We start from the raw sequence: 9,540 nt of genomic DNA, 5'->3' as shown, positions 1-9,540 counted from the left end.
CCAACAACTTTGAAGGATAGATCTCTTAGATGGTTCATGAGTTTAGGGACTAATTCAATAAGATCATGGAATGATATGCAAAAGATATTCCTAGAAAAATATAAAGATCATGATCTTAAAGAAGAAATATTTAGAATGAATCAAAGAGAAGATGAGAGTCTAGAGGATCTAGTAGAGAGGTTCATGTATAATGTTAAGAGGGAAAAGCTACACCATTTAGGATCCGACACACTAAAAACCCTCTTACTTAGAACAATTAGGGATGAATGGATTGATCCCCTTAATCTCATGAGTAGAGGTGATGTATATCAATTTTCATTTGAGGAAATTTTTGAAACATACAAACACATATCAAGAGGAAAAGCAAGAGTAGGTAAATCAACATCAAGATCGCTAAGTCAAGCTAAACTTGGAAATTTTTTTGATGATCTTAAAATAGAAATTCTTAGCAATCTAAAAAAACAAGTAGAAATGTTAAGAATACAATATGAAGGAAATGAAAATGTTGATATTTGTGTTGTAGAATCACAAGATGTTAAACATTGTACATCATTACCAAGGTTGAAGGAAGTTCACCAAGAGAACAATGGAGCAAGTCAATTTCCAATGCAACAATGTTATATAGCTCCAACAGGACCATGGAAGCCTATTCAAATGATATGATGCAAGAACCTAATTTCCAATTTCAAGGTTATGCATATCCACCTCAAAGTACTTGGAACACACCTTTTCCTTGGCAACATTGGCCATCTCAACCTCAAAACAAATCTTGGCAACAAGGTTGGAAAGGAACTTATAGGAACCACCCACAATATCCTCGATATCCTTAGTCTTTTCCTCAATATACTCCATACCAAAATCCATGTCATCCTTACCATTCACCTCCACCATGACCACAACCCCATCCACATCCATCTCAAATATACACTCCCACTCAACTACCTGAACCACCATTTCCAAACCCACACATTGAAGTAGCTCAGCCCACTTACAATGTTGAGATACAAAACTTCCAAACATCTCCTCTTGAGATCAATGTTATTCACCATAACTCAAGAAGAGTATTGCAAAAAAGAGATTCTCTTGATATCCTTGAAGGACAACATGTAGAAGAAGAAGATTCAAAAGAGAAGATCAAAGAACCATGGGCTGTATTTGATGAAGAGCAGACAACAAAATCAAAAGATGAGAAAGCTCCCTCATGGTTATCATCAAACCCTCCATGTGTTCAAGAGAACAATCAACAAAAAGAGGAATATTTGAAGGTCATGAAAGAAGAAGACATCCAAGATGATCCAAATCAGCAAATGGACCAAGGATATCACAACTACATTGAAATATGGTTCCAGATAGTCACTAAGTTGTAGCGTCACTCTCTTCCTCAACTATGCTTGATCCTTTCAAAGTCAAATCATTTGGTCTCTGAAATCCAGGTACATGTCAAAGCATACATTTCAAGCCTCCACATCATTTTGTCTGTGATCTTGATGTGCACATAGCTCCATTGGAAGTATTATTATACTTGAAAGTGATTTTTTTTTCAAGTAGGGTAGGGTAAAAAAAAAAAAAGAGAGAGAAAAAAAATAAAAATCTCAGTTGAAAACCTTCTTTGAGGCGCCTAGGATTAGCTCATTGATTGGAAACCTCCATGAGGAAATCAATGGGTTGGGAAAAAAGAAAAGAAAAAGGAAAAAAGAAAAGATCCTAGGTGAAAACCTCCTTTGATATGCCTAGGCAAACCTACTAGTTGAAAACCTCATTGAGACAGCTAGTAGGCCTAGAAAAAAAAGAAGAAAAAATAAAGGAAATCCTTTCTCCATGCATCTCTTTGATAAATGCATGTACTCTCCAACATCTGCAAGCAACAAGAACAAGTTGGTCAACCCTAGTCAAAAGAAGTCAAATTCTCCAACAAGTCCAAGGCCATGCCAATCCATCACCCTCATCTATTTTCACCATCCACCCATCATTCTCAATCTTCTACCATTTAGTTTGCTTGCTGTCCTAAGAAAACTACAAGATGCTCTGTTTTACTACAGGATACAAAAATACATGGAGCAGAAATTTGTTTTTGCCATAACCTGAAAACCATGCATCCATTTGCCAAGTTGTTTTAGGGGGAGATGCATATTGATGATAGTAACATACCCAAGAAATTTCAGCAAATTCCAGTGCATGGTTTCCAAGAAATTGGCCTCCATCACCTTCAGCCATTTTTGCATTTTCTTGAGATCTGTGCATCCATTGACCAAGCTTTTTCTATGGGGAGGTGTTATAGACATATTTGGGCACTGCAACCCCAATCACATATGTCCAAAAAACAAGGGATTATAAACCCCTAAAAGTGTTGTTTCATACCCTAAAGGGACAAGGTCAGCTGATTACATCATTTCCCAAAAGTTCTCCCTGAAAAACTGCTCATAACTGGTCAAAACTGGACCATACAGTTTGCTCCATGCTGAGGGTACGATGCATCTCACCTATTACACATAGAAGGTGTGATGCATACTGAAAAGACCTTCTGTAGGGTGTGATGAGCAAGAGCAAACAAATGGCAGAGGCAGTTTGCTAGGTGGAAACCCAGAGAATATTCTAGAAACTGCTCATTTGACACTTGCCTCTCTGAATTCGCCCAGGGATGAGTAAGAGATCATGAAATCTCCAAGTGGAACCAAGAACTATCAGTGAAATGATACTAATCAAAATACCAGAAGCTAACTCACCCACCTGCAAATATCTATATATGGATCCCTCATCCTAGAGATCCTGAGGCTGGAATTTTGTATTTTGTAAGGAAGTGTTGTTGGTTTCTCTGTGAAACATTGTATTGTTGGGTGATCTAAGCTTTTTATGAGGTGAAGAGGGATTTAATGCTGGGAGGATGGCGCTAGATCAGATAGCTTGGTTGTAATCCTCTCTTCTACTACTTCTATTAATAAAGCTATTTGAGTTTTCCTCCATATACTTGTATATCTCTGAATCTTGTATTTGTGTATGCATTTGTATGGTTAATATACATCTGATCCTATATTGTTTATGGTTATAGATCTCTATGCTTTGATGGTATTTTGTTGCTTTGACTCTACAGGTGTTCTTTGAAGTAGGACAAGTGAGAAAGGAGTGGCGAAAGCTCCATCAAGGGAGAGAGGAAACATGCAAGGAGACTAGCGAAAGATTGAGGTTGGTACTCTCTGCTTCTCTCTCATCTATCTCTCATAAAGGAAAACACAAGTGACTTTAAATTGTTTGTTTCTAAGATAGCTACCCGTCTTAGTGGGACTAGCAGCTCTGAGTAGACACTAGTTTTCCTGATAAGAAGATGGTGACTCCATTGGGGAATGAATAGTTTGTTTGTTTGTTACTATTGTTTGCTTTATAAACTACAGACGGAGCCTAAAGTTAAGCCAGCTAGTCTTCGAACTGCTTTTGCTATGCAGCTGCAAAGTAGATCAACGCTGCTTCAGTTAATCTCTGGGTTAGTTTATGAACTGAACATCTGACTTGCAAACATCCTAAGTGCCCTGGTGGTAGCTCAAATAATCTCATTAGGTCAGCTGCTATACTTTGTGTTTACTGTCTATCATTAGCTTAGCCTAAATCCTTGAACTTAGCTGCAAACTGTGAGTGAAAACCAAGCTCAGTCTCGTCCCTAGACCATTGCACTGTCTCTCATTGGCAACCTAGATGCATCACACCTCCCATGTGTTGTAGGTGAGATGCATCCCTGTTTCCCTGTGTTACAGGTGCGATGATTGAATGAGACTATTTCTGCCTCCATATTTTGGTTTTTCCTTCATTGCTTTTAGCTCTATTCAATAGTTTTGCTGTCTATGATCAGTATATCACTATTGAAACCTTCTTCCTTTGCATTATTCAGCCTCCATTGATAAGGAATTGTGAATGTTTTTTATATATTTTTCATCATTTACAGTCTTCCTTTGCAAAAAGTAGCTTAATCGAACTGTCTGTCTTTTGATTTGAAAGTGTCGTAAGTGTCATTTTTAGTCAAAGAAAAGAGTGTCGTAAAGTCTTCCTATTTTAGATAGTCGATTACACTTTTTCCATTGTATTTGATTTGAATCATCAATTCTTTGAAGTGTCGAAAGCAGTTTTCAAGTCGAAATTGAAAGTGTTGTCTTAATCTTCCGTTTGTTTTTGAAAAGAAATTGCTGAAGTGTCTCTTTGAGGAAAGATAGTTTAGATCTATACTTAGTTTTCTTTTTGTCATTCACACATTAAGGAAACTGAAAAAACAAATACATGCATGTGCATTTGCATTTAGACTGCATGCAGAAATTGATTTAGGACAGTGCATCTTAGTGTGTGCTCTCTGCTCTATGTTGAAAGAATTTTACTTCTCTTTCCTTAGTAGCTAGGATTTTCATTGCTAAAAGAAAGTAAACGACTGTTTATCATCTTAGATTGCATATTTAGGAATTGTATATCTACATCATGTGGTGAACCTTAAAGGAAAACTTCTTAAGAAAGATCAATTGTAAAATAAACCTCAATGAACATAAAAACGCTTTGGAACCTAACGCAAAACATCTAGAAGTCTAGGCTAGAGATGTATTCCAGCATCGTAAAGCCTGGTAACTATCGTTTTCATCGTATCTTGGGTGATTCCTCCTCTTTGATATGACAAGTGCCAGTACGGACTTTTACTCCCACGTACCGTCGAGTATATATTGGGATACCACAATAGGCTATATCCTTTATCCTTAGGAAGTCATGTCTGTCGCCCTATCAATCGCAATGCACTGAACACAGGATTCGGGAAGATTGACTGCCGTACGTAAAAAGTATTCTGCAGTTTTTCGATTGGTTTGGTAATCCCTCTATCTATATTTCTAGAGTAGTCACTTTCATTCCTTTTCAGACTCCTTCAAAGAAAAGGTCCATATGAGCACTTGTCACTTCAGGCTCATTAAAAATCGAAGGCGACTAAAGTCATCTTTAGATTTTTCTCGACTCTTAAAAATTGAAAAAGCAAGTTGTGTCAAAGCGTCATAAAATTTATTTTAATCGGGAATAACATCACTATTCCCTCGTTGGTCTTAGGTTGAGAAAATGGAGTCCACCAATCAAGTATTTCCCCTTGGGGGAAATTTAGTCCTTTCTCTTCTTTGGGAGATGTTGGTGCTCCACATATGGCTACATTGTCCCTTCCAGGACTTACAATTGGCCTACCAGTATGGCTTTTCTCAACCTCTGTCGTTCAAAACACTGTAATTCCTCAGCAATAAAATCAACAACCAGATGATACTGGAGTTGTTCCCCCACCTTCTACTTCATTTGTTTCTCCCTCTCCTTCTTCATCTTCGCTTGGCGAAACTAGTAACACTAAAAACCAAGTAACTGAGAAGAAGAAGAAAGGGAAGGAGAAGAAGAAGAAGAAGCCAATGGTGAAAGGGGGCAACCATGCATCGTCTGGCGAAAATCCACACACTACACCATCCAAACCTAAATCTCCATGTGTCATTTGCAAAGGAGACCACTATCATCGAGATTGTCCTTGCATCCCACAGATCTTAAGGGATTGGTCTCCCCGCTTACACAATCCAGTGTCTTCAACCTCTGACGATCATGTTGAGAGTACACCATCAACTAGTGAAAACAAAGTTAATGGACAAAAAGAAAGATCTAAATTTCCTTGTAGACTGTGTGAAGTTGATCATGCCCTCCACCATTGTCCCTTCCTGGATGAAGCTAAAAGAGTCTTGGATAACCATCCTGCTTCACCGCAGCGACTTCCCCCTAGATACAAGAAACTCTTTCCAAGTCCATCGCTAGTTGAAAATCTGACTGACACGCCTCTGTTGTCGGTCGAAGCATCTATCATTGAAGATAAACCCTCTGAGTCCACACTGGACCAAATTCAACAAGTAGAGATGGAAATCGACCCAGTCTTATCTTCAGAAGGTCCACCTTCAGATGATACAGTCTCCAAAGAGAATGAGAACGACACCATTCAAATTCTTTTTGTTAACATAGAGTCCGATGAACATGAGGACAATCTACCCGTTCCTTTACCGTAGGAAGGAAGTTCATTAGAGACTCATCCGGTCATTTATTCGGTCTCTCCTCCAAGCAATCTAGTCGTTTCCTTTGATTGGAATCTACTAGGGAGACCCCACCTACCATCTAATGTACCATTCTGAATCATAGTACAAGCTTACAGAATGCTCATGGCTGGTACTATCATAGATGAAGGGGCTTTCGTGAGTATCCTTTCCTCAACTGCTTGGAAAGTGCTTGGGTCGCCATCACTTCTGCCTGAGATTCAAAATTTGTTAGGCTTCAACAAAGGAACCAGTTGACCGTTAGGGATCCATCCAAATTTGCCTATAACTTTGAGAAGGAAAACCGTTTATCTGAACGTGATGGTAGTCCAAGGGCCTCTAGATTACAATCTACTCCTTAGACGTGACTACATTTATAGCATGGGAGCTATTGTTTCCTCACTCTTTCGAGTGATGTGTTTCTCGTATGAAGGCAGAATGGTCTAGCTCGTAGATCAGCTTTCATTCCCCAGTTCAAACATGGCTACTAGTCAAATGCCATCTCTAACTGGTATTTTTGCACAAGGAATGTGTCATCAACCTCCAGTCAATCCACCTGATGAGCGCGAGTGATTTGGTGAATGTGACCAAACCCAGGGGGCATGCGCCCTGGTCTGCTTTGGCAGGAAAAACCTCGGATATAAGGTAAGTTTCCGTGTAGGATATATGACTAGTCTGACACACCTGTTGTTATGAAACTAGCTCAAGAAAAGATAGAAAAGATAGATCAACGCCTTAGAATTCAGCCTCTTCGAGGGGGAAACCTCCTTTACATTACATAAATGAACAATTCTTGGATGATACAAATGAAAAGACCTCCTTTCTATATATAGGAGTCCAAGGGGTTATAACATAATCAGAGCCGACATAACAATAATAATGTAAGGGCACAATAATAACAATAGTGGGCTTCTATGGGGCACAATAGTAACAATATGGGCACTACATGGGTACATCAATATAATAAGTGGGTTGTACTAATAACAATAAGGGGTTACACTAGTAGTATAGGGGCCTAACATGCCCCTCTCCTTCAAAAAGTGTTTTCCTCAACGCTTGTGTATTTCTTCATGATTCTGTATAAAATTCTTGTCCTCCCATGTGGAATCTTCAGCGGGTAAGTTCTTCCACTTGATGAGATACTCTGAAATTGATCGATTTCGTAGCTGTCGGGTTCTTGTTTCTGTGACTGCTCGAGGTTCCAATATGATTTTTCCTTTCTCTTCAATTTCTGGTAATATTGTTTGAATTGGGATCTTTTGCAACTTTTGAATAAGTGGCCATACTTCTTCGTCCTTCTTCCGTTCATCCCTTGCTTCATTTATCCAATCTGGTTGGATAATAGAAATAGCACAAAACAATTCTTTCACATCCTCATCCTTGAAGAGTCTTCCCATTCGGTAAGGTCGCCATTTTTTAAGTGCATGTAGTATTGCCAACATTTCCTTCTCCTAAATAGCTTGCTTGAGATGTAGCAGTAAAAATACCCAATCACCTACGTCAAAACATTTTTCACTATGATGTTGATCTACTTGTTGTTTCGTTTGATTTTGCACTGAAGTGGCGTTATCCTTTAAAATTTGGAGAACTTGTTGTTGATGCTGAATGTGATCTTTCACTGCTTGAACCTTTTTCTTCTTGACATGTCCTTCTATCTCTGGAGTTTGAGGAGTGGTAATTTCTTCCAATCCTTTACAAGATATGGTCAGATTCATTTCTTGATGCTCGATGTGATCTTTCACTTCTTGAACATTTTTCTTCTTGATATGTCCTTCTATCTTGATAGTTTGAGGAGTGGTAATTTCGACCAATGAATTACAAGATATGGTTGGATTCATTTCTTCTTTATCAATGTGATCTTTCAATTCTTTCACCTTTTTCTTCTTGATATGTCCTTCTATCTTGAGAGTTTGAGGAGTGGTAATTCTTGCCAATGCTTTACAAGATATGGTCTGATTCATTTCTTCTTTCTTTGGGGTGGGGTCCTGGCGTATATCTTCTTCTTTTGATGTTTCTTGATCCTTTTCTTCCTCCTCTTCATATTCTATGTAAAATAATTTCTTCTCAGCACACTTATGACCTTTAGTGCATTTGCTATCACAATTGTAACAAAGCCCTTTTTCTCTTTTTTCTTCCAATTGTTGTGGTGTAACCCTTGTAGGTTGTGGAAGGCTAGGAGAAACAACACTTCCATCTTTATAGTTGTGAGGGGTATGCTTCCTGGTTTCCATAATTTTTCTTTCCAATATGTCACAAAGCCCTTTTACTCTTTCCAATTGTTGTGGTGTTTCTCTAAAGAAGGTGTTACTCTTTGTATCCTCATAATGTGCTATCATTTCCTCCGTGAAAATTGACCACGTAACAAGTTGTTTACGAGAAAAAAGCCCTTCATACCATAAAAATTGATCTGGTTATAAATATGAAGATGCAATACATAGCTTTTGTAACAGTTGTACACCATGTAGATCAAAATATTGCTCCATCTGAAGTATCCAATTTACCGGATCATTGCCATCAAACTTCCTCATCTTGTTTTTTCTTGATTTTAGGAGCTCGATCTTGAAATGACTCTAACTCTGTACTTTCGAATCTTTAAGTTCTAAAATTATGAGCTGCAGTAGCCCTCTGTGTCCTCTTTCTAATGCCACAATTCTGACCCAAATTGGATTCTCCAAGGAAGAGTTATGTGAAATCTCCCACAGTGACTTTCTTTTAGACTAGTTCAGTAGAGCGAACTTGTACGACGTGCCACGAGTCACTGTTTCAACCTTTGGATCTGAAACATGCATAAAAAAAACTACAGTCCATCCTCTTTCTGTATCTTCTTACGAAATTTCAATCCGATCCCCAGAGAGAAAGTTATGACGATTTTCCCCAGGTCACCTATTTTGAATGTAATTCAGGAGTCTGCAAAAAGACCAACTTCCTTAGATCATATCTCCGCAAATATCGCGCGAAAAGCTCTAAAATTCGGACCCGAGGTTCAGCGCGATTTCTTCTCAAATGGGTTTTTTTTTGCGACTTCTGAAATGTCACAGAAAAAAGTTATAGCGAAAATGCCATGATGACCTGTTTGGAGCAGCGAAACCCTAGAATCCAAAGCTCTGATACCAAATGTTATGAAACCAGCTCAAGAAAAGATAGAAAAGATAGATCAACGCCTTAGAATTCAGCCTCTTCGAGGGGGAAACCTCCTTTACATTACATAAATGAACAATTCTTGGATGATACAAATGAAAAGACCTCATTTCTATATATAGGAGTCCAAGGGGTTATAACATAATCAGAGCCGACATAACAATAATAATGTAAGGGCACAATAATAACAATAGTGGGCTTCTATGGGGCACAATAGTAACAATATGGGCACTACATGGGTACATCAATATAATAAGTGGGTTGTACTAATAACAATAAGGGGTTACACTAGTAGTATAGGGGCCTAACACCTATCGATTTAGGAAAATGGGATTAGACT

Source organism: Pinus tabuliformis, chromosome 8 (genome assembly GCF_031772625.1).
Source record: "Pinus tabuliformis cultivar Carrire ecotype Pingquan chromosome 8, CPIR1, whole genome shotgun sequence".
Lineage (NCBI taxonomy): Eukaryota > Viridiplantae > Streptophyta > Pinopsida > Pinales > Pinaceae > Pinus > Pinus tabuliformis.
The sequence above is the reverse complement of the archived record's forward strand: the minus strand, read 5'-3'. Positions refer to the sequence as shown.